This window comes from Aegilops tauschii, chromosome 3 (genome assembly GCF_002575655.3).
Source record: "Aegilops tauschii subsp. strangulata cultivar AL8/78 chromosome 3, Aet v6.0, whole genome shotgun sequence".
Taxonomy (NCBI): domain Eukaryota; kingdom Viridiplantae; phylum Streptophyta; class Magnoliopsida; order Poales; family Poaceae; genus Aegilops; species Aegilops tauschii.
The window spans coordinates 262473437-262500979 of record NC_053037.3 but is presented as its reverse complement, the minus strand read 5'-3'; positions in this window follow the sequence as shown (position 1 = coordinate 262500979).

Here is a 27543-nt window from a genome sequence, read left to right as displayed (position 1 = left end):
CAGTTACCCTTGACGAAAGCACTTCCATGAAGCGTGATTTATCGTCATGATCCTTGATGATAATTTTGGTAATGTCATGGAACACTTCTACGATAGCACAGGTATGACTATCTTGATTCTATCATAAAATCGTCATGGATGTACATGCATGACAGAAAACATGACCTACTGTGACAAACACGTATCATCACGAAAGTGTATTTTTTTGTAGTGAGGGGGCGCGCCCTGGTGGGTTGTGCTCACCCAGGGGGCCCCCTTCGGTGGTTCTTGGCTCCATTATTTTTCTTTATTTATATAAAAAATCCTCGCAAAGTTTCGTTCCAATCCGAGAACATTTATTTCTGCACAAAAACAACACCATGGTATTTTGCTGAAAATAGCGTCAGCCCGTTTTAGTTTCATTCAAATCATGCAAACTAGAGTCCAAAACAAGAGGAAAAGCGTTAGGAAAAGTAGACACGATGGAGACGTACATATAGCCCCCACACAAAATCCAACCGTTACACGCATTTGACCCAACTCGGTCAGACCGAATAGAAACTCGGTGAGACCGATTTAGTTCAAAATGTGAACGTTAGGAATCTCAGTGGGACTGACTGGAACAACTCGGTGGGACCGATTGGAACAACACGGTGGGACCGATATGCTAGGGTTAGGGAAAAAGCTCATCTCAGTGAAGCCGATTGCTTGAACTCGGTAAGACAGATTTCAGCAAAGAGCAAACAGAGAGTTGGTCAAGCAAACTCGGTGTGACCGATCGCTCATTTTGGTGAGACCGAAATGTTACAAAGGGGAAACAAAGAGTTTGCAGGGCCATCTCGGTGAGATCGAGATCCGTATCGGTGTGACCGAGGTGTTAGGGTTTCTGGCAGTGGCTAGGTCAAATGAACTCGGTGGCGCCGGATAGAAGATTCCGGTGGGGCCAAGTTTGACTTTGGGTTTTGGACATATTTGGAAATGAGAAAGTGGTTGAGGGATTTGGAGCAATATCACTATGCATTTTGAGCAAGTAGTACATTAAGCAACACCTCATCCCCTCTTAATAGTATTCACTTTCCTATGGACTCAATGTGATCTTGGATCACCAAAATATGAAGAGTCTTGAGCTTTTGCCAATATGTGTCCTTAGCATTTTGAGGGGGTTCCGGATCCTCTTGTTTATGCCACGCCATTGTTGAACTTGTCTGAAATACACTAGATAGAAGTATTAGTCCAACAAGAGATATGTTGAAATTAATTACCAAAATCATCCAGGGAGCACTTGTGCTTTCAATCTCCCCCTTTTTGGTAATTGATGACAACATACATCAAAGCTTTAGATTTAAAGATATGAAGAGTAATGGGTAAAGCTTTGGAAAGACATGTAACATACGTAAGCTCCCCCTACATGTATGCAATCATGTGAAGATAGAATGTAAGAACATGTGAATGCATAAGCATGACAAAGCAAGCAATGCATAAGCATGACAAAGAAAGCAATACCTTGCAAAAAAAGACAAAGCAAGCAATGAGTTACATGTATCTTGGCTATATGCATTAGAGCAAATGATGTGGTTAGGGAGTGTACCTCCATGTTCATGAGTCCTTGCAAACAATATGTACATTAGCAAGAGATCATCATGCACATGAGTGTGATGCATATACTTACCTTGTGGTCTTGAGCTTGCTATGGAATAAGTGGACTTGAGAAAACAGGGTTAGATAACACAAGAACACTCTAACTAAAGCAATTTCAAGAAACCAAAAGATGTCAGTGGGAACGACACCTATGGGATCACTGGAATCCCTTCTACGGTCGGCGGGTGCGGGGTTGTGAGAAGAGCAGGTCCAGGAGCCAGCACAAAGATCGTTTACCCAGGTTTGGGCCGCAAGGATGCGTAATACCCTAGTCCTGCTTTTGGTGGATGTATTCAGTGTTCTTGAGCTATCGAACTAGCTACGGTGGCTGCGTAGTTCCAAAGAGCCGAATCCTTCTCCAGTATGCCCCGGGCCTCCTTTTATAGTCGAAAGGGGCTGCCACAGTGGCATACCGGACGTGGAAAGGTCTACAGTGCGCAAGCTTATCACCTGGCATTAGGGGACAAAACGCATTAAATGCGCTACTTAGGTGTCCATTAGCTTTATCGGGGACGGGAACGAGGCCCGCCCCGTCCGTCGCTGCTCCGTCTCGCTTCGACACGCGCCCAGGCCAGCGATGCATGCGGTGCCATGTAGGCAGGCATGCTGCTGAGGTAGCGCGGTGGCAGGTGCTTCACGAAGATCTGCATTCCACCATGCAGGTGCTTGCTGAGTCGGTTTGGAAGCCGCGTGTTGCTACGAGGGTGCCTGCCCAGCTGGTTGGGCTGGCAGCTGCATGCAAATGGCGGTGGAGCCTTGGCTGGTGCGGGCCTGGCAGTGGCCCCGCTAGCACCCTCGGTAAGGGCCTTGCTGGGGGCCCGGCAAGAGTCTTGCCGTGGCGTCGCAGTTGTCCCCGGCAAGGCGCCTGCCGGGGGTCTTGTGGATCTCCTCGGCTAGGATCCCGCCGAGGGTCACCGTCTTCTGGTCCTCATCTGATCTTGTGTGTTTATGATCTTGACAAAGATCTACATGCCACCACGGGGGTGCCTCCCGAGCCCTGGTTTTAATGTGATTCGTGGGGTCGGAAATCGTGGGCTCAAGGGAGGCTCGCTCTGTAGGCATCGGGCAGGCTGCCCCGGCAAGGCCCTTGCCGGGGCTGCAGAGGCTGCCTCGGCAAGAACCTTGCCGAGGGATTCTACCTCACCTCCTTGCCCTCTTGTGTTCCTGGTCTTGGTGTTGCCCTGGGCGTCTTGTGCTTTGGCTTCTTCCCGGTTTCCCTCCTCTGTTCTGCTTAGCGTGGCCGTGGGCGCGGCTCTGACTATCCGTGCACAAGTAAAGGGGTACAAAGGAGTGCCCCTACTTTAGTACACCGACAGGAGTCCCCGGGCCTGGGCCACACATAAGCGCGACACACTGTTGGGCCAGGGCCAGAACGGTGCGCGGGCAGTCGGGACGGGATTTTACCGCAGTAATTTTTCGCCCGCTGCGCTTCCCCACAACCCGCGTTGAACGCGCGACGTGGAGGGTTGAGCATGATGTGGGGGTCATGCGTGGGGCGGTTCTCACACGCATGCGTCATGTCGCAGTTAATGGGAAAAGAGGCGGCCCGCGCCTTCCCCGTAAAGAGGAATAACCGCGGGCACGCTGCTCATTTACCCTCCGTGCCTTCCCCAATCTCGGAACCGCCATCCCCTTCTCCTTCCTTCGTAAGTCTTCGCCTTTGCTCACCGCCGCTGTGTCTTCGATGTCTTCTGTCCCTTGCTGCCCGCAGCCGCCATGGCACCCAAGACCAGCAGAGGCAAGGGAGTGGCCAAGGACGCCGGGACGAGCGAGCCGCCGGAGAGCGAGTTGGCGGCGTGGCGGACGCAGCTCGCCTACTTCCCCTCGATGGTCGACGTGTTCGAGCTCCGGGACTGCTTCAAGCCCCTATTGGGGTGCAAGACGGGGGGGGGGGACGACGGGGCATCCAACCACGTGTTTCATCCCCGCCAATTGCGCCGAGGCGCCCCGAATCGGTACCCGTTCTTCGTCGATTACTTTTCTTGCGGCCTTTCCCCCTTTCTTCGATTTCTTCAACGATATCATGCACACATTTGGCTTCCACCTTCTGCATTTTACTCCAAACGCCGTGGCGTGCATGGCTGTGTTCGCCCACCTCTGTGAGGGCTTCGCTGGAGTTCTTCCCAACACGGCGCTCTTCCGCCATTATTTTTACCCCCGCATCCAGAAGGGAGGCGCCATTTCTGGCTGCATCACCTAGATCCCAAGGTCCAACGGGACGTACCCGGAGGGTGCCCAGAAGGAGAGATGGGAAGAATGGCAGGGCCGGTGGTGCTGGATTGAGGAGGACGATCCACAGGAGTTCTGCCGGGTCCGCCAGGCGCCGCCGGTCCGCAGGAACGACTGGGGCGACATCGACGCCCGGGACGACAATCTCGAGATCGCCACCACCAGGATCCACCGCCTTACCGTCACCGGGCTTACCCTGCAAATGATTGGGGCGGATTTCCTCCGCCGCCGAATCGCTCCTCTGCACAATAAGGGGAGGCCGACCTGGCTTTTCCAGAACGCGGCTGACATCATGAGGCTTCGCCCCGGCCTCAATCACAACTTCATGGTGATGGGGCACGCTCACTTCTGCCAGGGGATCTTTCAGCTCGACGTGAACCGCGAAGGCTGGGCCGAGAGGTCGGCAAGGCTGCGAAGGCTGGCAAGGTCGTCAAGGGGGCCTTGTTTGGGTTGCCGGCGGGGGTGGTCCCGCTGTGCAACAACTCGCGCCAGACCGATATCATCGCCATGATGCCGGACTGCAACACGCATGGTCCCGTCCAAAATTGGGCCCCGCCGCCGGAGGAGCAGGTGCAGGAGTTCTTTGATGGCTTGGCGGAGGTGTACGTCCGCAACGAGCCGCTGCTTATCCAGGACACCACTCAGGCAGAGCTGGACTATATCGCCGCCAGGGCGGTGGAGGCGGAGCTTGCCAGGCAGGCCGGCAGTGCTGGCGGTGTAAAGGACGAGGCTGTGGCGGCCGCGGAGAAGGAGCTTGCCCAGTGGGTGGAGTCCGCTGGGGAGGCCAGCGGCGCCGGCACCGGGGCCCCTCTTGTCGAAGATGTGGTCGACGAGTCGTCGGAGGAGGAGGCCGAGGCTGTCGACCCTCCGGCCACGGGGAGAGGGCGAGTCCTGCGGCGGGCCACCTCTGGCGAGCCGGTTCGGCCCGGCAACGTCGTGCAGCCCCGGCAAGCTCAGGAGGCGTCCGCGCGCCAAACGAGGGACGCGGCTGCGAAGAAATCGGTGAAGGCCGCGGTGGCGAATGAGAAAGCATGTGCCTCCTCTTCATCCAAGCGCGTCCAGACTCCGCCCTCCTCCCCTCCTCCGGCAGACGTTGATGCAGAGGTCACCTTTGACTTCGGGTCCCTCGGCCCAAGGAGGAAGAGGAAAGCAGCAGAGGAGGAGGTGGAGGACGAGTAAGTATCTTGTCCCTTTCTGTCATCTCCGTCTCCTTGGATCGTGCCACTTATCTTGATTCGTCTTCATCTTTGCAGGGATGCGGAGACACTGGCCCAGAGGGTGAAGAGGGCCAGGGCTTCGGCGAGCGGCCCGCCCCTGGCAGGGACTTCCGGTACACCACTGGTGGTGTTGAGCAGCCCGGATAGCAGCCCCCGGCACAGCCCCCAGCGTAAGTTCACCACTCACCCCTCGTCGACGTGTGTTGGGGGCACGATCTCTTGGTGCTGACCTTGCCGTGGTTGAAGGAGGAGGACAGCAGCCGGAGGAGCCACAGAGGGTACCCCCAACACGCCGCCCCCATCAACCACGCCGCCCCGAGGGGCGTCCCCGGCAAGGGCGCCAAGCACCGAGCCCATGCACACGGAGGAGGAGGAGGAGAACCCCAGCGTTGGTGGCTTCGCCTCGGCGCCAAATGTTGGCGGGGAGGGGACCTCTGCTTCCCAGCCCGGCACGGGTAAGTTACTCGCCTTCCGTCCCTGTTCTTTTTGAATCTTGGTCTTGGCCTCGTCTCATCCCCTTCTCGGTATCCAAATCCCCCCTCGGCGGACCCAGAGGACATAGACACCATCATCGAGGACGTCGCCAAGGCCGCTGAGGCAGAGGCCGAGAAGATCGCCGCCGAGGAGGTTGCCAAGGGCGCTGCTGACGGCGCCGCCAAGGGGCCTGCCAGGGAACCCGGTAAGGCTACTGCCGAGGAGGCCAGCAAGGGGCCTGCCGGGGAGGCCGGCAAGTCTGCTGCCAAGGAGGAGGTGGTCGATGACTAGCCTTCCTCCTCCGCTGCCTCTGGCTCCTGCAGGTATCTGAAGGTAGGTGATGACCTTTTCGTCCACCTTCTAGGGGCGTCGAGCTCCAGGGCACCCGTTAAGGGAGAGGTGTTCGACAAGGAGGTGCTTGCCGCCGCCGGGCTTGAGGTTGTTGACGAACCAAGCACCGGTGGCGGCGGTTCTCAGGAGGAGCGGCTTCTCCAGACCATGGGCGCCAATTTCCGGAAGCTCCAGGCGCTCCACCGCGCACGCCTGGACAAGGCCAAGTCCAGGATGGCAACGGTGGACGAGGCGGAGGCGGACCTCAAGGTGCGCATCGCCGAGACGCAGACTGGGTTCCGCTAGGCTTGTGAGGAGCTGAATGTCGCCCAGGGTGAGCTGGCCAAGCGTGACGGGGAGCTCACCATGAAGCGGGCCGACATCAAGAAGGCCCAGGAGACGGCGGAGAGCTTGGCCGCCGCAGCCGAGGCCGCTCGGACCCAGCACCAGGCCGCGCTAAACTCCCAGGAGGAGGACCTTGCCGCGCGTGAGGAGAAGCTTGCCCAACGCTCTGCGGCAAGGATGAAGAGGTGAAAAAGCTCGTCGTGTGGCGGACCCAGGAGCTGGAGCAGAGGCACAGAGAGGCGCTCGATGCCCAGGCTCTGGTTCACGCCGGCAGGGTGAAGGAGCTGGAGGTGGAGCGGGACGAGCTGAAGGTCCAGGCCCTAAAGCTGTCCAAGGAGAAGGACACGCTCAACGGCGCCCTAACGAAGGCGCAGGGCGCGGCCATCAGCAGGGCTGGGGAGCTCTCCGAGCCAACAACTCCATTAAAGACCTCAAGCTGAAGCTGGAGGGTCTCGAGGGGATGTTGTCGGAGAGCAAGGCCCGGGAGGAGACCCTGACCAAAGATCTGGAGAACAAGAAGCAGCTGCGGAAGAACGAGGCCGCCAAGCACAAATACTTTGTGGAGGGTGAGAATCGCTGGGTCGGCCGCCTTGAAGACGTCACCGGCAGGATCACCACGCAGCTGGCCACCATGGGGATGCCAACTGTGAGGTACGCTCCGGATCGCAGCACGACTCCCAACGCCAGGCTGACCCTGTTTTTTGAGGGTGTCCTTGGAGCCCTGGAGCATTTCCACTCCACCAGGGCGACTTTCCTGGCCAATGAGGCCCGGAGGCTTTGCCGGGGTGCCATGACCAAGGTTCTCACCAAGGTGGCATACTGGAATTCCAACCTCGACTTCGATGCTGAGCTGGAGAGCTTGCCGGAGGGTGTGGACCTCGCGCCGCTCAAGGAGCGTATCAAGCCCATCATCAATGGCATCGATGGAATCCAGAGGATAGAGGGCCAACACCGAGACTAGGCAACCCGCTTCTTATCATCGCTGCAGGTTCAGGACCAAGACAATTTCTATCTTTAGTTAGAACCGCAGCAACAATTCATGTAATATAACTCTGCAGTACTTTTGAATCAGTGCATGTTATTTTCCTGTTCAATTTCTTTCTCTGTATATCCACCCTACGTTAATCGGGTAGGCTTGCCAGCGTGTAACCCAGGGCGCGGCGCCTCGAGGACGGATCCTTAATAGCCTGCCGGGTGCGCTTGCTGCCGGGCGAACCACCTTACCGCCCTCAACGCGGCCGCTCGAACTGTCGAGCTTGACTCGAGTCAGAATCGAGAGCGTTGCCAGTTGCGGAAGGCTACCCTGCCACTCTCGACGCGGCCGCTTGAGCTATTGAGCGGACTCGAGATAGAACAAGGGCGTTGCCAATCGCGGGAGGGCCCCTTTGCGTGCAGGTTTTCCATACAAAGAACGAGATCTCCGAGGGGAATAACCTTATCTAAAAAGGAAATATTTAAAGTCCGGCGTGACTTAGCTTTCCTATCGCCGTCGGTGTCCTTCGCGCTTGCAGGCGATGTCATCCTCTTGGCCGTCTTCTTCTTTAGAAGCCGTGGCCACGAGAAACTACTAGGCTGGCTGCGAAACCAGATTCTCACGACTGCGCCACCCCTACCTGGCGCGCCAAAGATGTCGGTGGGAACGACACCTATGGGATCATGGAATCCCTTCTACGGTCGGCGGGCGCGGGGTTGTGAGAAGAGCAGGTCCAGGAGCCAGCACAAAGATCGTTTACCCAGGTTCGGGCCGCGAGGATGCGTAATACCCTAGTCCTGCTTTGGTGGATGTATTCAGTGTTCTTGAGGTTTCGAACTAGCTACGGTGGCTGCGTAGTTCCAAAGAGCCGAATCCTTCTCCAGTATGCCCCGGGCCTCCTTTTATAGTCGAAAGGGGCTGCCACACTGGCATACAGGACGTGGAAAGGTCTACAGTGCGCAAGCTTATCGCCTGGCATTAGGGGACAAAACGCATTAAATGCGCTACTTAGGTGTCCATTAGCTTTATCGGGGACGGGAACGAGGCCCGTCCCGTCCGTCGCCGCTCCGTCTCGCTTCGACACGCGCCCAGGCCAGCGATGCGTGCGGTGCCATGTAGGCAGGTAGGCTGTTGAGGTGGCGCGGTGGCAAGGGCTTCACGAAGACCTGCATGCCACCACGCAGGTGCTTGCTGAGTCGGTCTGGAAGCCGTGTGTTGCTACGCAGGTGCCTGCCCAGCTGGTTGGGCTGGCAGCTGCATGCGAATGGCGGCGGAGCCTTGGCTGGTGCGGGCCTGGCAGTGGCCCCACTGGCGCCCTCGGCAAGGGCCTTGCCGGGGGGCCGGCAAGGGTCTTGCCGTGGCGTCGCAGTTGTCCCCGGCAAGGCGCCTGCCGGGGGTCTTGTGGATCTCCTCGGCTAGGATCCCGCCAAGGGTCGCCGTCTTCTGGTCCTCATCTGAGCTTGTGTGTTTATGATCTTGACAAAGATCTGCATGCCACCACGGGGGTGCCTCCCGAGCCCTGGTTCCAATGTGATTGGTGGGGTCGGAAATCGTGGGCTCAAGGGAGGCTCGCTCTGTTGGCATCGGGCAGGCTGCCCCGGCAAGGCCCTTGCCGGGGCAGCAGAGGCTGCCTCGGCAAGAACCTTGCCGAGGGAGTCTACCTCACCTCCTTGCCCTCTTGTGTTCCTGGTCTTGGTGTTGCCCTGGCCGTCTTGTGCTTCGGCTTCTTCCCGGATTCCCTCCTCTGTTCTGCTTAGCGTGGCCGTGGGCGTGGCTCTGACTGTCCATGCACAAGTAAAGGGGTACAAAGGAGTGCCCCTACTTTAGTACACCGACACAAGAGTACCAAGACTGGGATGACATGTAATGATTGAGTACTAAGTACTTCATTTGGATATTGACATGTACCCAAAGATTTAAAAATATGCAATGAATTCAAAAGATTTTCCTCCTATAGACATGGACTCTATCTCCCCCTGAATCTGATATTGGATATTGGGTGAAGGTAGGGTGAGAGAAAATCAGAGCAAGAAATGGTACAATCAACCAAAATTCAGAGTAACAAGAATATTAGCAATAGCTAAGATCAAACATGTTGACATGTCTTTCCCCTCTTAAAGACATGTGACTTCTCTCCTCTTTTGTCACCAAGCATCTGTAGAAGAGCTTTGATAAGCTTTGATGGTCTCTCTCCCCCTTTGACATCAATTTCCAAGAAGGGCAGTTCTAGATTATGAGTCAAATAGGTGGGGTCCTCGAGAGTCTCTGCAAAGCAACAGGTGGTCTGAGATGTTGATAGAGGATAGAATAATTGAGTGGAGCTGAAGAAAATAGGCAATAAGAAATGGCAAAACATTTTCTCAGAGTTGAAATCGGTGACGCCGGTTGTTTTCCATCGGTGATGCCGAGTTACCAGAGTCACAAAAAGTCCAAATCGGTGAGACCGACTCAGTCCATGCCGGTTGTACCAATGAACATTATACAAGGGGTCCTTGCATTTCGGTCGAGCCGATAGGTTTGGATCGGAGGAACCGAATTCAACTTAGAGTAAAGATTTTGTCAATTCAGCTCACTTGGTAAATGAAATTTCACAAGGATTTGCAAGGAATTGATTGAAAGATTTGCAATGAATTAACAATAGGGTAATAGAAGAAAATCAGAAAAGAGATCTAGATGAAGTTTTTTAAAAGGGGAAACAAAATAGCAAGAAATATATGCAAGAACACAAAGTAAAGGAGCAAGGGAACACTAGAGACCTTCATCTAGAAGGGGTTGGCGACAAAGTCACCTATGTTAGAGTATATTGGCTGAGGAGTCAAGTGATAGCACTTGATCGTAGGTCATACTCATCGTTTAAGCTCAAAATGGGGTTACCATTTTTCGTTTAAGCATTTTTTATGTATTCACATCTCATTGAGTTGCTTTGACTCATTACTTGGGGCAAAGCTTCTCTAAGATGGAATGCCTTACCTTGGGTTGTGGTGTTGATCTTGACCATGTAATCGAACTTGTGTTGGGTGCTCAAGGTTGATGTTGTCCATCAAGAGTTGGGAGCACCACTTGGAGTTTGAGTTCATCTTCCTACATGGGTTAGTCTTGCAAGGAAAAGCACTTGTGTATCCAAAATGACAATCATGAAAATTGATACCAAATGAGAATTCAAATATTGAAATTGTCAAAGGATATATTGAGTGCGTTCATGCTTCCTTGACTTCAACAACCATATAGTAGGAACTTGGTGATGTACAGATTGCTCAAAATGTGAGTGACTTGCAGTCTCTTGGATTTGGGCTCATCCAAGTACCTATAAGGGTTAGATAACATGCAAGGGTACAAGTATAGATCCAAGACATATGATCATCATCATAAGAGAAATATCAAGGGTTAGTCATAAAAGGCTCATGCCTTGCATGTATCCAAATGGAGTTTCTACTCCAAGTTTGAGGTGTCAATGATGTTCAATTCACCTCTCAAATGGTAAAATACTTTCTCATCAAGCGGTTTGGTGTATCCGCCAATTGCTTATCGGTATGAACATGCTTAAGATTGATGTCACCTTTAGCAACATGATCTCGAATGAAATGATGACGAACTTCAATATGCTTAGATCGAGAATGTTGCACAGGATTATGAGCAATTTTAATAGCACTTTCATTGTCACAAAGCAATGGAACATGTTTCACATGTATCCCATAATCCTTAAGGGTTTGGGTCATCCAAAGTAATTGAGCACAACATGATCCGGCGGCAATGTATTCCACTTCGGCGGTGGATCAGGATACCGAGTTTTGTTTCTTGGAGGACCAAGACACAAGGTATCTACCAAGAAATTGACAAGTACCCGAAGTGGACTTTCTATCAGTCTCATCACTGGCATAGTCTAAATCGGAGTAGCCAACAAGATCAAAAGATGACCTCTTTGGATACCAAATGCCAAATTTGGTGTATGAATTAAGTATCTCTCTATCCTTTTCACAGCCTTAAGATGACATTCTTTAGGGGGCGCTTGATATCGTGCACACATGCACACACTTAGCATAATATTGGGACGGGAGGCACATAGATATAACAATGAACCAATCATAGAGCGGTAAACCTTTTGGTCAACCGGTTTGCCATCCTTAGTCAAGTCAAGATGTCCACTAGTAGGCATGGGTGTTTTCATACCTTTGCTTTCTTGCATGTTGAACTTCTTGAAAAGGTCCTTGGTATACTTTGTTTGAGAAACAAAGGTACCTTCCTTAGTTTGCTTGATTTGCAAACCAAGGAAAAATTTGAGTTCACTCATCATAGACATCTCAAACTTCTCCGACATTGGCCTTCCAAACTTTTTAGTAAAATGGGGGTTAGTAGAACCAAAGATGATATCATCCACACAAATTTGGCACACAAATAATTCACCATTAACCCTTTTAGTAAAAAGTGTAGAATCAATCTTCCCAATTTCAAATCCTTTTTCAATAAGGAACTTGGTCAAGCATTTATACCATGCTCTAGGAGCTTGTTTAAACCATAAAGAGCTTTGTGAAGTTTGTAGACATGATTAGGTTTCTTAGGATTGACAAAGCCGGGAGGTTGTTTAACGTAGACTTCCTCCTCAATTTCTCCATTTAGAAAAGCACTTTTAATGTCCATTTGGTATAAAGTGATATCATGGTGATTGGCATAAGCAAGTAAGATGCGTATGGACTCAAGTCTAGCAACGGGGGCATATATCTCACCATAGTCCATACCTTCAACTTGAGTGTAGCCTTGGGCGACGAGACGGGCTTTGTTGCATACAACTGGCCCGTCCTCATCTTGCTTATTCCGAAACACCCACTTGGTTCCAATGACATTGTGGTTGTCGTCGGGCTTTTCAACAAATGTCCACACTTGATTCCTCTCAAAGTTGTGTAGCTCTTCATGCATAGCGTTCACCGAATTCGGATCCTCAAGATCTTCTTCTACCTTCATAGGTTCAATGCTCAAAATGAATGAGTAATGTTCACAAAAGTTAGCTAAAAGAGTTTTAGAGCGAGTAATTCTCCGGGTTTGAATATCATCAATTGGTCTCTTGTGACTCTTGCTCTAACTCGTGAGAGATTTTGTTTGGGTTGGGGTGGAACATCCTCTTCATTGTCTTCTTCTTCTTGTCCTCCTTCATTGGTGTTGGCGTTGTCGTTCTCTTGTGGAGCTGGAGAGGGAGGTCGATGTGGTTCATCTTGTTGTACTTCCTCATTTCCTCCGTCTTGACGTGTTCCACTTGTGGATGCCTCCAAATGAACTTGTGGTTCACCTTGATGTGAAGTTGAGGCTTCCACTTGAACGAACGATGTACTCTCCATCACCTATTTTGGGTGAATCTTGCCAATAGAAAAATCTTGGATTGCTTCCGAAGGATCTTTGTCTCCTACATCAATTGTCAATTGCTCTACTTGCGAGCCGTTAGATTCATCAAACTCCACATCTACCATCTCTTCAACCTTTCGTGTGAAATTGTTGTAGACACGGTAAGTGTGAGAGTTCGAGCCATAACCGAGTAGGAAACCTTCATGAGATTTAGGGGCAAATTTCGAGCGACCATGCTTATCAAGAATGTAACACTTTGAGACAAATACTCAAAAGTATCCAACTTGGGGTTTGTTAGTGGTGAGAAGCTCGTATGTCATCTTGTCGAGAAGCTTGTGAAGATATAATCGATTCGTAGCATGACAAGTTGTCTCAACCGCTTCCGCCAAAAAGTGTCTTGGCGTCTTGTATTCATCAAGCATCGTTCTCGTCATTTCAATAAGTGTCCGGTTCTTCCTCTCAACAACTCCATTTTGTTGAGGTGTGCACGTAGCCGAGAACTCATGTGAAATCCCTTCTTCGTCAACAAAGGTATCTACATTGGCGTTCTTGAACTCCGTTCCATTGTCGCTTCGAACCTTCTTGATCTTCACTTCAAATTGGTTTTGGGCCTTCCGAGCAAAGTTCTTGAAGATCTTTTGGACCCGCGATTTATCATCAAGAAAGAACACCCATGTAAATCTTGAAAAGTTGTCAATAATGACCAAACCGAACGAGTTACCACCGAGACTCTTGTAGGCGTTGACACCAAAAAAGTAGCTCAAGCGGTCTTCTCGTGGTCATGATGTTCTTCACAGGATGACTTCCTCCAACTTGTTTTCTGCTTGACAAGCACTGCAAAGTCTATCCTTGTCAAATTTGACATCTTTAACACCAAGGATATGATCACCTTTAATAAGCTTATCAAGATTTCTCATGCCCACGTGACCTAACATTCTATGCCACAACCATCCTTTAGAAGATTTAGCAATTAAGCAAGTACGAGGTTGAGTTCTCTTAGTGAAATCAACAATGTATAGATCACCTCTACAAATACCGGTAAAGACCATATTATTATTATCTCTTCGAAACACTTGGCAATCTACTTCAATAAATAGGACATTGAAACCAAAGTCAGCTAGTCTAGATACGGAAAGAAGATTATAACCAAGAAATTCAACGAGCATGACATTTTGGATAGAGCTATCATTGGAGATGGACACCTTACCAAGGCCAACTACCTTACCCTTTGAGTTATCACCAAAAGTGGCATACTTCCGGGGACCACCGTTTTCAGCAAGCTCATGAAACATGTCCTTATCTCCGGTCATATGATCAGTACATCCACTATCAAGAACCCATTCCTTTCCTCCGGCCTTGTAACCACAAAGATTAGCCATAAGACCAAAGTGTCTCATTGACTCATCAAGATCAAAGTCACTATCATCATCCTCATCATAATATCCATGCTCAACATCATCATGTGAAGATCATCACCTAGAGAGAGTGATTCATTAGATGTATGACCATGCCAATGTGCATGTTTATGAATTCTAATGACTTATGAAATGATGCTACTAATGACTCCAACATCTCCTTTGGCATGCATAAGGTCACGAAGCTCAAATAGACAATCATCAAATTTAGGATCACTAGTGTCCATCTTTTGAAAAGCAATAGACTTTTGAAGAATCTCATTTAGATTTTTCAAGGAATAGTTAGGAAAGCTCTCGTCAAGATATTTCCATATAGTATAAGCACATTCAAATGTAGGTAAGCATACAAGAAAATTCCTAGGCAATCCTCTCATGATAAGATCAATAGTTCTAAGATTATGGGTCATGTCAAGATACTCATCGGGGTAGGATGCAAAGGATCAATGGGGCGCGCATAAGGGCTAGTAATATACTTGTTCAAATTATATTCATTGAAAATCTCAAGCATCTCATTCTTCCAAGAACTATATAATTCTCCGTCAAGCATAGGCACACTATGTCTAATACTCCCAATCGTAGACTCATCCATCTTCCTCCAATGGTGATTAAACCAAAGCAATGGAGACCAAAGCTCTGATACCAATTGAAAGGATCGAGAAGAGGGGTCTAGAGGGGGTGATTAGACCCTCAACAAGTAAAAGTGGCATTTTTTTAAGTTCTTCAAGTTGAGTTGGAGTTTTAGCACAAGTTTAAGCATTCAGAATACATTTCAAGCAAGCACGACAAGCATATGAGCAGCAGAAAGAGTAAAGCATGCTAATTGCAAGAAAGTAAAGGGATGGCATTGGAGTGTGCAAACGCAATGAAGACACGGAGATTTTTGGCGTGGTTCTGATAGGTGGTGCTTCGTACATCCATGTTGATGGAGACTTCAACCCACGAAGGGTAACGGCTGCACGAGTCCATGGAGGGCTCCACCCACGAAGGGTCCACGAAGAAGCAACCTGGTCTCTCTGTCGGGGGAAACGACACCTATGGGATCACGAAGATCCCTTCTACGGTTGGTGGGCACGGGGTTGTGCAAAGAGCGAGTCTAGTAGCTAGCACAGCGAGATTTTACCCAGGTTCGGGCCGCGGAGATGCGTAACACCCTAGTCCTTCTTTTGTGTATATCTGAGTGTTCTTGAGCTCTTGCACTAGCTACGGTGCGTGTCTAGTCCAAAAGATATCAATCCTTCCTCAGTACGCCTCGGGCCTCCTTTTATAGTCAAAGGGGTCGCCACAGTGGCACGCAGGAGGTGGAAAGGTATGTACAGAGTACAAGCTTATCACCTGTCATTACAGGACAAAACACATTAAAATCGCTACTTAAGTGTCCACTTGCCTTATCGGGGACGGTAACGAGGCCCGTCCCGTCCGTCGCCGCTCCGCCTTGCTCCGACATGCATCTAGGTCAACGAGGCATGCAGCGCCATGTAGGCTGGGAGGCTGCTGAGCTGGCGTGGTGGTAGGGTCTTCACGAAGATCTGCATGCCACCACGCAGGTGCTTCACTAGTTGCATTAGGAGCCACGTACTGCCACGTGGGTACTTGCTTTAGTTGGTGGATCAACCGCTGAGCTGGGGCAGCGATGGGGCGGCAAGGCCTTGCCGCGGTCTTGTGGATATTCCCGGCAAGAGTCTTGCCGGGGCCTTGTGAGCACTCTCAGCAAGAGCCTTGCCGGGGCCTTGCGGGTGTCTTCGGCAAAGCCTTACCGGAGCCTCGTGGGCGTCCTCGGCAATGAGCCTCGCGGTTGTCTTGCCTTCTGGTTCTCATCTGGGCTTGTAGGCTCATTGTCTTCACAAAGATCTGCATGCCACCATGCAGGTGCTTCCCGAGCCTTGGTTCCAACGTTGTTGATGGTGTCGGAACTCTCAGGCTCAAGGGTGACTGCTATGCTGGCGTTGGGTGAGCTGCCTCGGCAAGACTCTTGCCGGGGTTGCGTAGGCCGCCCCGGCAAGGGTCTTGCCGGGGGAAAGCCCATCTTGTTGTTTGACCTTCTTGCGCCTCTGCCTTGGCGCTGCTCTGGTAGTCTTGTATTTCTGCTTCCTTCCTCTGCCCTGCTAACTGTGGCCGTGGGTGCGGCTCTGACTGCCCGTGCACAAGTAAAGGGGTATAAAAGAGAGCCCCTACTTTTGTACACCGACAGGAGCCCCCGGGCCTGGGCCACACATAAGCGCAACGCATTGTTGGGCTAGGCCCAGAACGGTGCGTGGGCATGCGGGGCGGAGTTTTACTGCGGTAACTTCTCTGCTGGTTGCGCTTCCCCACGACCTGCGTTGAATGCGCGACCTGGGGGTCGTGCGTGACGTGGGGGTCATGCGTGGGGCGGTTGCTGCCCTCATGCGTCACATCGTGGTAAATGGTAAAGAGGCGGCCCGCGCCTCCCCCATAAAAGATAGAGGAAGCTGCAGGGGCGCGGCTCATTTAGTAAGTGGACTCAGGTCATGGCCATTATGGCACCCGCGCCCCACGATCGCGGGGTGCGAAACGACCGTTCCACTTGCCATCTGAGTCCTGGCTCGCCCGCCACGCGTTCTCCATGCGTCGGGAAGGGCATGCGGTGGACACAAAAGGCATGGGCTTTAACGCCGGGGCGAGGGGGCGGGCGCCGCTGATTGGGGCAGCGGGTCAGTCCCGTCTCCTTGTGCCTTCGGCGGCTGGATTGGTCGATTGGGGCGGTCGCCTTCAGGCTCGCTCGGCCTCGTCCCCCTACAAAAAGGGAGAGGGACAGCATTCTCCTGGATCCATCTTCTTCTAATCCGATCCCTTTCTTTCCCTTGTCATGGCGAGAGGGCGTGGTCGGGGCCGTCCTCCCGCGGAGGCGACCAGGTCTTCCTCCCGCAAGAGAGCCGCGGCGGTCAAGGAAGAGCCGGACGCTCAAGGCGAAGGTCATACCCAAGGCAGAGGCGCCGGCCGAGGCCGCGGTCGGCGAGGCGGTCGAGGCAGAGGCGGGCGTGGACGGGGGACACCAGCGTCGTCATCATCTTCGTCTCCATCTCCTCCGCCGTCTCCTCCTGCTTCGTCGAGCGGCCATGTCGGGGACACGGCACTGGAGTTCATTTTGAAACTGCGCGAGCCGCTGTGAAGCCGCCTTCGTCTCCCCGAAGCGTTTGCGAGGGTGCTGGAGGCCGACCAGCCACCATGGTTGAGGCTTCACATGAAGGGGTGTTGGAATGGCGACATGTGGGCGAACACAAGGTTCCCCGCCCCTCATGTAATGTTCCTCCGTCGGGGTTGGAAGACATTCGCACGTGCCCACTGCATGATGAAGGGGCACGTCCACTGCTTCAAGTTAGCGGAGAGCAGCCTGGTCTCCGTCAAGGTCTTCGGGCGCTCGGGGTACAGGCTAGGGTGCTGTGCGGAGAGCTCGACTGATGACGAAAGCTCCTCCTCGAGCGGCAGTGACCGGGAGGACAGCGACAATGACAACGAGGGCAGCGGGCGGGAGGATGACGGGTCCGACTAGGCGTCGGACATACCGTCCCTGGGCAACGCCGGCTGCACCATCCTCTGCATCGCCAGCTCCTTGAACTTCTCGGGGTCGCCTCCTTGGGCGGTTGGCGTGGGAAGGCCGGAGAAGACGAAGAAGGTGGGTGGCAGGCCGTTAAGTCGGAGTACGCAGGCACCGATGCCTTCATCACGTATTTCCAGCCCACTGCCTCATCTTTCGGCTCTTCTCCCGGCACCATCATCACCATCCCTCTTCTGGACGGCCGCCGGGATGTTCTTTTGGTGTCTTCTGCTGCTCGTACCTCGCCTAGGCACTCCTTTTGCCCTTCTGCCATCTTGTTCCATTTCCTGAGGAGAGGGACAAGAAAGGGATTACGGGCACCTTATCTCTTTTTAGTTTTTAAGCCTACGGGCTTTATAAAATTTAAACCTTGTAACCCCCTTGCTCGTGTATGCATTCCATATGAATTGTACTTGTTAACAACGTATTAATGAAGAGAAGGGTGTTTGTCGGGTTTTGTTTGTGCGTGGGCAAGGCCCACACCAAGTAATGAATCCTCGTTATCTTAAGATAAACATTGTAACCCGGCAAAAGACCTTGTCATCTTTCTGCTCTATAGCTCGACTACACTCACGCCCTTGGCGGAGGTAGGGGCAAAGTAGGATTAGGCCCTTCGCTCGTTCCCTTCCCACCGCACTACGACCAAGTTCCGGCCCAAAGTGAGGGTTTTTTGGCACGGGAAAGAGGGAGCAAGATGGTATAAGAGTGAGCGAAGTCTCGTATGTCCAAGTTTCATATGGAAATATAGAGTGGGGGGTGAAAGACTTCTCTGATTCTGCGGCCCCCGGCAATCTTGGATTGCCGTGGTCGGATCTTTCGATCTGTAGCCCCTGGCAACCTTGGCCTGTTCTCTTTCTTCCAAACAGCTCATCAGAAATGTCCATGCACCCTGCGAACAAAAGAGGACAGAAAGGAACAGAGAGACACATACTCAACCTCTATGTTGGGGGTTAGTCGCCGCTAAGCACTATCAACCCTAACAAAGAGAGACTCAACCTAGCATGCATGCTAATACTTAGGGCGCCAACGCTTCATTTATTTATGCTCAGGGTCTGCGCCTGGCTTTGTACAAAGGGTTACATTCCTTGTCGGCAAGGCTTGTACAAAAAGTGGTCTGCCGGGGAGCCCGGCAACCGCGCCTTATGGGTAAAACTTGCGAAGATGTTCAATGTTCCAGGAGTTGCTCACTGGAATACCATCTTCGGTCTCCAGGCGGAGTGCGCCAGCCTGGTGACTCGTATTACCCGATAAGGGCCTTCTCACTTCGGCATCAACTTGTTGGAATTCTTGGCCGACTGAACGCGCCGAAGAACAAGGTCGCCTTCCTCAAAGCTTCAGGCATGAACCTTGCGGCTATGGTAGCAGCGCAAGGCTTGCTGGTAGCATGCTGCTCGCACAGCCGCCCGTAGATGATCTTCCTCAAGGAGCGTTGTGTCATCTTGCCGCAATTGCTCTTGCTCAAGCTCGTCATAAGTGAGCACTCGGGGTGACCCGTATGTCAGTTCTGTGGGGAGAACTGCTTCTGCCCCGTAAACGAGGGAGAAGGGTGTTTGGCTGGTGGCTCGATTTGGTGTCATTCTGATTGACCAAAGAACTGCCGGCAATTCATCAATCCAGCGTCTTTCGCACTTGTGTAGCCTGTCAAAAGTCTTTGTCCAGAGGCCTTGCAGTACTTCAGCATTTGCCCTCTTTGCCTGGCCGTTGCTCCGTGGATGTGCAATAGAAGCAAAACAGACCTTGCTGCCGAGGTCTTGGATGTACTGCATGAAGGTGCGACTTGTGAACTGCGTGCTGTTGTCGGTGATGACTCTGTTTGGCACACCAAAATGGCAGACTAGCCCATTGAAGAATTTGACGGCTGATTGTGCTGTCACCTTTTTCATTGCTTCCACCTCCGGCCACTTTGTGAACTTGTCAATTGCAACGTAAAGGTACTCAAAGCCCCCGACAGCACAGGGAAAGGGGCCCAATATGTCGAGCCCCCAGACCGAGAATGGCCAGGAAAGAGGGATTTTTTGGAGAGCTTGAGCTGGTTGATGAAGCTTCTTTGAATGGAACTGACACGCTTCGCACTTGGTTACTAGTGCCGTTTCATCCTGGAGGGCAATGGGCCAGAAGAAACCTTGCCAGAATGCCTTGCCGGCAAGGGCTTGCGCCCCTATGTGGGAGCCACATATACCTCTGTGTATCTCTGCCAACAGCTCTAGTCCGTCCTCCCGGGGAATGCACTTCAATTTCACGCCGTTTGGTCTCTTCCTGTACAGAACGTCGTCGACGAACTGATACATGGCAGACCGACGGGCTAATTTCTCCGCTTCTTCCTGTTCCTCAGGGAGTTCCCCGGTTTGGAGAAATCGAATGGTATGTTGTGCCCATGCCGGAGCCTGAGGCTCGACGGCAAGGACGAAAGGCATCTCTTATGCCCTGGGAGCGGCTGTCTCCACGGCCAGGGCTTGGCGCCCTGCCGGAGTCTGTCGCCCCATGGCAGGCTCAGTGTCCTCGGCAACATCTTTGCCGGCGGCTCCTGGGAGCTCGGCGGGAAAGTACTTGCCGGGGCTTGATTTCCTTCGCTTGTTCTGCTCTGTCGATGGTTCAACGGATGGTTGAGTTAATCGAAGCACAAAGGTACCTGGTTCCACAGGCAGTTTGAGGGCAGCGCGTTTCGACAAGTAGTCGGCGATGTCGTTCTCCACTCGGGGAACATGCTCCGCTTGTATACCGTCAAAACGCTCCTCCAACTCCCTCACTTCATCTACGTATGCCTCCATCAACGGGCTCTGGTAATCCTTGTTAACTTGCTTGACGACAAGTTGTGAATCACCATTACGATGAGCTTCTTGATTCCGAGGTCTGCCGCGATCCTGAGACCGGCAAGCAATCCCTCGTACTCCGCAGTGTTATTTGTTGATCTCTCCTGGGGAAAGTACATCTGGACTACATACTTGAGGTGCTCTCCGGTGGGTGCGACAAGCAGCACACCGGCACCGGCGCCTTGCAACGAGAAGGCCCCATCAAAGTACATAATCCAGTTGCGACTTGCTTCCTTACCGGGGAGAGTAGTCTCTTGAACTTCTTCGTCGGGTGTTGCGGTCCATTCTGCAATGAACTCTTCCAAGACTCTGCTTTGGATCGTCGAAGTACTCTAAAACTTAAGACCAAAACTAGATAGCTCCAACGCCCATTCCACAATCCTCCCAGTGGCATCTGGGTTATGCAAAATCCGCTATAACGGGAGGCGGGTGACGACAATGATCTCATGTGCTTGGAAATAATGACGCAGCTTCCTCAAGGCCATAAGGAGGCCGAAGACCAATTTCTGCACACCAGAGTACCTCGATCTAGCCCCTTGCAAGAGGGAGCTGACCAAGCCTGCCGCTTCCAACTTCCTGATCTCCTCTGTGATGGAATCTTGTCATTCCAAAGCTTGCTTCCTGACCTTCTGCTTAATGGGTCGCACATGAGGGCAGACAGCAAGATGGTGCTCAATCACCTCCCTGGGAACGCCGGGGATGTCGGATGCTTGCCATACAAACACATGACATTCGCCCACAGGAAGGTGATGAGCACGCCTTCCTATTTGCTGTCGAGGGTGGAGCTTATGGTGAAAGCCCCTCCCGTGCCATCCTCCTTGACGGACACCTTCTTGGTCTCTAGCGGTGCAGCTCTAGATTTCTTGCTTTTGCCGGTGGAGCTCTCTGGCACGTCCTCGACGGGAGCACAGTACTCCAAAGAGGTGCGCTTGCCGGAGTGGGTGCGAGAGGTCTTGCCGGTCTTCTTCCCTCCCTGGGCTTCAGCGGCAGGAGCAAGTGCCTTAGCGGCAGTTGCTGCAACTGCCTCCCGGTAGAGTTGGTCGGCGCAGATCAGCACATCTTTCTTGTCGGAGGGGACGGTGATGATGATCATCGGCCCAGGCATCTTCAGCGTGTTGTAAGCGCAATGTGACGCCGCCATGAATTTGGCTAGTGCTGGGCGGCCGAGAATCCCGTTGTAGGGCAAGGGGATCTCGGCAACATCAAAAACAATCCTCTCTGTCCTATAGTTCAGCTCGCCTCCAAATGTAACGGGCAGCGTGACCTTACCCTTTGGCTGACTTCTTCCCAGATTGACCCCTTGAAACGTGCCTGTCTCTTCGAGGTCTCCATCAGGAATCTACAGCCTTTTGATCACAACAGGCGAGATCAAGTTCAGGCCAGCCCCGCCGTCAACCAGTATTTTTGTCACCTTGAGGTTGCGTATTGTTGGTGAGACCAACAACAACAAACACCCGACCGCAGTTGTGCGATCAGGGTGGTCCTCGGTGTCAAAAATGATAGGCGTGCTGGACCACTTCAGTGGCTTTTGAGCATCGAACAATGGTTCCGCTGCTGTGATCTCACGCGCCCACTGCTTGAGCCGGCGGTGAGAGGTGTGCAGCGAGGCGCCACCGTCGACGCACATGGCCTCTGTAGCTTTCTGGAACTCATGCTCGCCGGACTCATCGTCCTCGTCATGATCGTCATCTTCCTGTTTCTTGTCGCGGCCCCGAGCGGGCCTTTCTTGTTGATTATCTTTGTCGCGGCGGCCAACTTGGCCGCCACACTTCTTCCCGGATCCCTCAGCAACATCATGGCCCTTCTCCTTGTCCTGCCTTTCATATTCGGCTTTCTGCTTCTCTGCGAGCTGCTCGACTTGCCGGCAGTTCTGGAGGTCATGGCCCTTGGTGCGATGGATCTTGCAGTACTGCTTGTCGGAGCCTCCTGGCTTGTTGGCAGCCGCCAAAGCCCGGCAGGCGGCGCACCCGGCAACTTCCTTGCCAGGGCCGTCTGCCTTGGTCTTCTTGGCAGCGCCGGCATCATAGGATGCCTCGACGGCAAGCACGACCTTGCCCTTGTGCTTCCTATTGCGGCGTCGGCCCTTCTTTGCCGGGGCGACGGTGTCTTCGTCTCAGGAGTCGGTTTCCGCACCGGCGTCTTCGTCGGGGTACTTCCTTCCCTCTACAGCCCGAGCACATCTATCGGCTAGAACGTAGAGTTCCTCCACATCCTTGACCTTTTTCACCGCCCGCTCTTCACGCATCTTACGGTTACGCACATTCTGATGGAACGCGCTGATGATAGCGGCGGGATGAACATCTGGGATGTTGTATTGCACTCGGCTAAACCTCTGTATGTACTTGCACAGGTTTTCGCCTTCTTTCTGGGGGATGACATGCAAGTCGCTTGCCTGGCCATGAGCTTGGTGGCCTCCCGTAAAGGCGCCAACAAACTCATGGCACAAATCCGACCAAGAAGAAATAGAATCCGCTGGCAAGTGCATCAACCATGACATGACATTGGGTTTAAGTGCTAACGGAAAGTAATTGGCAAGCACCATGTCGTCGCGAGCTCCGGCAGCTTGCATCGCGATGGTGTAGATGCTAAGGAACTCTGACGGGTGAGTCTTGCCGTTGTACTTCTCACCGACGTTAGGCTTGAACGTGCGGTGAGTGGGCCACTGGAACTGCCGCAGCTCACGGGTAAAGGCCGGGCAACCCACCTCGTAAGGTAGGCCACCAGAGTCCCCTGATGCTGGGTGGTCCATAGTGGGCCCCGCCTGCCTATCTGACTGATGGTGCGCATTGCGCCGTCGCTCGATGGTAGTTCGAGCATCTTCACGGGCTTGCTCCCGAAGAACTTGGTGCTGATCGCGGTGGGTCCGTGGGTCGGACGACGCTATGGAAATGTTATCACAAGCGTCGTCCCGACGGACCGGCATCCACGGTAACTGGCGTGGAGGAGGAGAGTGCAGCGTGGCTGCAGCACCTCTGGTCCTTCCACCACTGGCATGCGGTGGCTCGACAGAGCGTCGGCCTGAGGGCCTAGCTGGTCGCGGCTCATCTTTGTTGACGATGCCGACGAGGCTTCGGATGGTGGCTCTCCACTCGTCGAGCTTTTCCGCAGCAGGAGGGAAGTCGAGGAGCAACTGCGCGTGCGCCAAAGCTTCTGCTGGCGTGGGTGGCAGTGAAAGCTGTGTGGACCGTGACGCGCTCCGACTTCTAACCACGTTAGAAGGAGCTCTATCACAGTCTTGCGGCTGCGCGCCATTTTTACCAGCGCCTCGGCGTGCATGCTGGTCTTCTACGTCCCGTGAATGATGCATAGGACTCTTCCCGCGGCGGCGCCCAGGGTAACTAGCATGGTGGCGCTGTTCGTCGCGCACAACCTAAGAAGAACGCGTTGCGGGCACCGGCGTAGGCGTCTTGGAAGTTGCCGTGCCGCCTGTAGGTGGCACGACGCCGCCCTTGGAGGGCCCCGCGCCGCCTGCGGGGGGCACGGCTCCGTCTTTGGATTTGGTGGCGTGCGGCTCGTTGTCTCACGCACGGACGACGCCGCTCGCTAGGCTTTGGATGCCAGAGCGATGTGGGTGTTCGCGGGCCGCACCTCGGCCTCCGTCCGCGACCGCCTCGTCGCTCGCCCGCAGTGGTACGGGCCGTTCGGTCCAGATGAACCGATCGCCGTGATCGTCTTCTTCTTGGGAGCCATGGTGATGAAGAACTGCTATACTAACTGCTAGGCCGAATTCTCACAACGGCGCCCCCTACCTGGCGCGCCAAAGATGTCGAGGGAAACGACATCTATGGGATCACGGAGATCCCTTCTATGGTTGGCGGGCATGGGGTTGTGCAAAGAGCGGGTCTAGTAGCTAGAACAGCGAGATTTTACCCAGGTTCGGGCCGCGGAGATGCGTAACACCCTAGTCCTGCTTTTGTGTATATCTGAGTGTGCTTGAGCTCTTGAACTAGCTACGGTGTGTGTCTAGTCCAAAAGATCCGAATACTTCTTCAGTACGCCTCAGGCCTCCTTTTATAGTCAAAGGGGTCGCCACAGTGGCACACAGGACATGGAAAGGTATGTATAGAGTACAAGCTTATCGCCTGTCATTACAAGACAAAACGCATTAAATGCGCTACTTAGGTGTCCACTTGCTTTATGGGGGACGGTAACGAGGCCCGCCCCGTCCGTCGCCGCTCTGCCTTGCTCCGACACGCGTCCAGGCCAACGAGGCAAGCAGCGCCATGTAGGCTGGCAGGCCGCTGAGCTGGCGTGGTGGTAGGGTCTTCACGAAGATCTGCATGCCACCACGCAGGTGCTTGACTAGTTGGATTAGGAGCCACGTACTGCCACGTGGGTACTTTCTTTAGTTGGTGGGTCGGCCGCTGAGCTGGGGCGGCGATTGGGTGGCAAGGCCTTGCCGCGCTCTTGTGGATATTCCTGGCAAGAGTCTTGCCGGGGCCTTGTGAGCGCCCTCGGCAAGAGCCTTACCGGGGCCTTGCGGGTGTCTTCGGCAAGGAGCCTTGCCGGGGCCTCGTGGGTGTCCTTGGCAAGGAGCCTCGCGACTGTCTTGCCTTATGGTTCTCATCTGGGCTTTGTAGGCTCTTTCTCTTCACAAAGATCTGCATGCCACCATGCAGGTGCTTCCCGAGCCTTGGTTCCAACATTGTTGATGGTGTCGGAACTCTCAGGCTCAAGGGTGACTGCTATGCTGGCATTGGGTGAGCTACCCCGGCAAGACTCTTGTCGGGGTTGCGTAGGCCGCCCAGGCAAGGGTCTTGCCAGGGGAAAGCCCATCTTGTTGCTTGAACTTCTTGCGCCTCTGCCTTGGCGCTGCTCTGGTAGTCTTGTATTTCTGCTTCCCTCCTGTGCCCTGCTAAGTGTGGCCGCAGATGCGGCTCTGACTGCTCGTGCACAAGTAAAGGGGTATAAAAGAGAGCCCCTACTTTTGTACACCGACACTATCCCACCATGGCTACCACCCACAAAGGACTTGCCTCACTCCGGTAGATCTTCATGAAGTAGACAATCTCCTTGCCCTTACAAACTTCTTGGTTCAACTCCACAATCTTGTCGGAGGCTCCCAAGTGACACCTAACCAATCTAAGAGACACCACTCTCCAAAAGGTAATAGATGTTGTGTTAATGATGAACTCCTTGCTCTTGTGCTTCAAATGATAGTCTCTCCAATACTCAACTCTCTTTCACTGATTTGGATATGGTGGGAAGATGATTTGAGTGCAAAGCAACTTGGGGAAGGCTAGAAATCAAGATTATTGTGGTTGGATTGGAATATCTTGATCTCAGCACATGAGTAGGTGGTTCTCTCTTAGAAAGTACAAACTGGAAGTGTAGGCACGTTCTGATGGCTCTCTCACATATGGAGAAGGGGGTGGAGGGGTATATATAGCCTCCACACAAAATCCAACCGTTACACACTTTTACCCAACTCGGTCAGACCGAATAGAAGAACTCGGTGAGACCGATTTAGTTCAAAATCTGAACGTTAGGAATCTCGATGGGACCGACTGGAACAACTCGGTGGGACTGACATGCTAGGGTTAGGGAAAAACCTCATCTCGGTAAAGCCGATTGCTTGAACTCGGTGAGACCGATTTCAGCAAAGAGCGAACACAGAGTTGCTCAAGCAAACTTTGTGTGATCGATCACTCATTTCGGTGAGACTGAAATGTTACAAAAGGGAAACAGAGAGTTTGCAGGGCCATCTTGGTGAGACTGAGATCTGTATCGGTGTGACCGAAGTGTTAGGGTTTCTGGCAGTGCCTAGGTCAAATGAACTCGGTGGCACCGGATAGAAGATTTCGGTGGGGCCGAGTTTGACTTTGGGTTTTGGACATATTTGGAAATGAGAAAGAGGTTGACGGCTTAGAGCAATATCACTAAGAAGTTTGAGCAAGTAGACCATTAAGCAACACCTCATCCCCTCTTAATAGTATTGGCTTTCCTATGGACTCAATGTGACCTTGGATCACTAAAATGTAAATGAAGAGTCTTGAGCTTTTGCCAATATGTGTCCTTAGCATTTTGAAGGGGTTCCGCATCCTCTTGTCCATGCCACGCCATTGTTGAACTTGTCTGAAATACACTAGATAGAAGTATTAGTCCAACAAGAGATATGTTTGTTGGGAAACGTAGCATGCAATTTCAAAAAAAATCCTACGCTCACGCAAGATCTATCTAGGAGATGCAAAGCAACGAGAGGGGGAGAGTGTGTCTACGTACCCTCGTAGACCGAAAGCGGAAACGGTTGACAACGCGGTTGATGTAGTCAAACTTCTTCTCGTTCTGCCCGATCAAGCACCAAACGTATGGCACCTCTGAGTTCTGCACACATTCAACTCGATGACATCCCTCGAACTCTTGATCCAGCAAAGTGTCGAGGGAGAATTCCGTCAGCACGACGGCGTGGTGACGGTGATGGTGAAGTGGTCCGCGCAGGGCTTCGCCTAAGCACTACGTGAATATGACCGGAGGCGTAAACTGTGGAGGGAGGCGCCGCACACGGCTAACAGATGTTGGTATGTGTTCTAGGTGCCTCCCCCTATCGCGGGAAACCACGGCCACCTATGGAACAGAAGGCCCCTTGCTGGTTCGTCAGGGGGGCATCGCGTTGCACAAAGAGCAGACGAGCGTGGGGCAGCACAACAGAGATCACGCAGGCATTTCTACCCAGGTTCGGGCCGCGGTGAGGCGTAAAACCCTACTCCTGCTTTGGTGGATTAATGGTGTGATTACCCACAAGTATAGGGGATCAATTGTAGCTCTTTTCGTCAAGTAAGAGTGTGATACGTCTCCAACGTATCTATAATTTATGAAGTATTCATGCTATTATATTATCTGTTTTGGATGTTTAATGGGCTTTATTAAACACTTTTATATTATTTTTGGGACTAACCTATTAACCGGAGGCCCAGCCCAAATTGTTGTTTTCTTGCCTATTTTAGTGTTTTGAAGAAAAGGAATATCAAACGGAGTCCAAATGGAATGAAACCTTCGGGAGAGTTATTTTTGGAACAGAAGCAATCCAGGAGACTTGGAGTAGACGTCAGGGAAGCTTCGAGGAAGCCACGAGGCAGGGAGGCGCGCCCTACCCCCTGGGCGCACCCCCACCCTCGTGGGCCCCTCTTGGCTCCCCTGACCGACTTCTTTCGCCTATATACGTCCATATACCCTAAAAACATCGAGGAGCAGAATAGATCGGGAGTTCTGCCGCCGCAAGCCTCTGTAGCCACCAAAAACCAATCGGGAC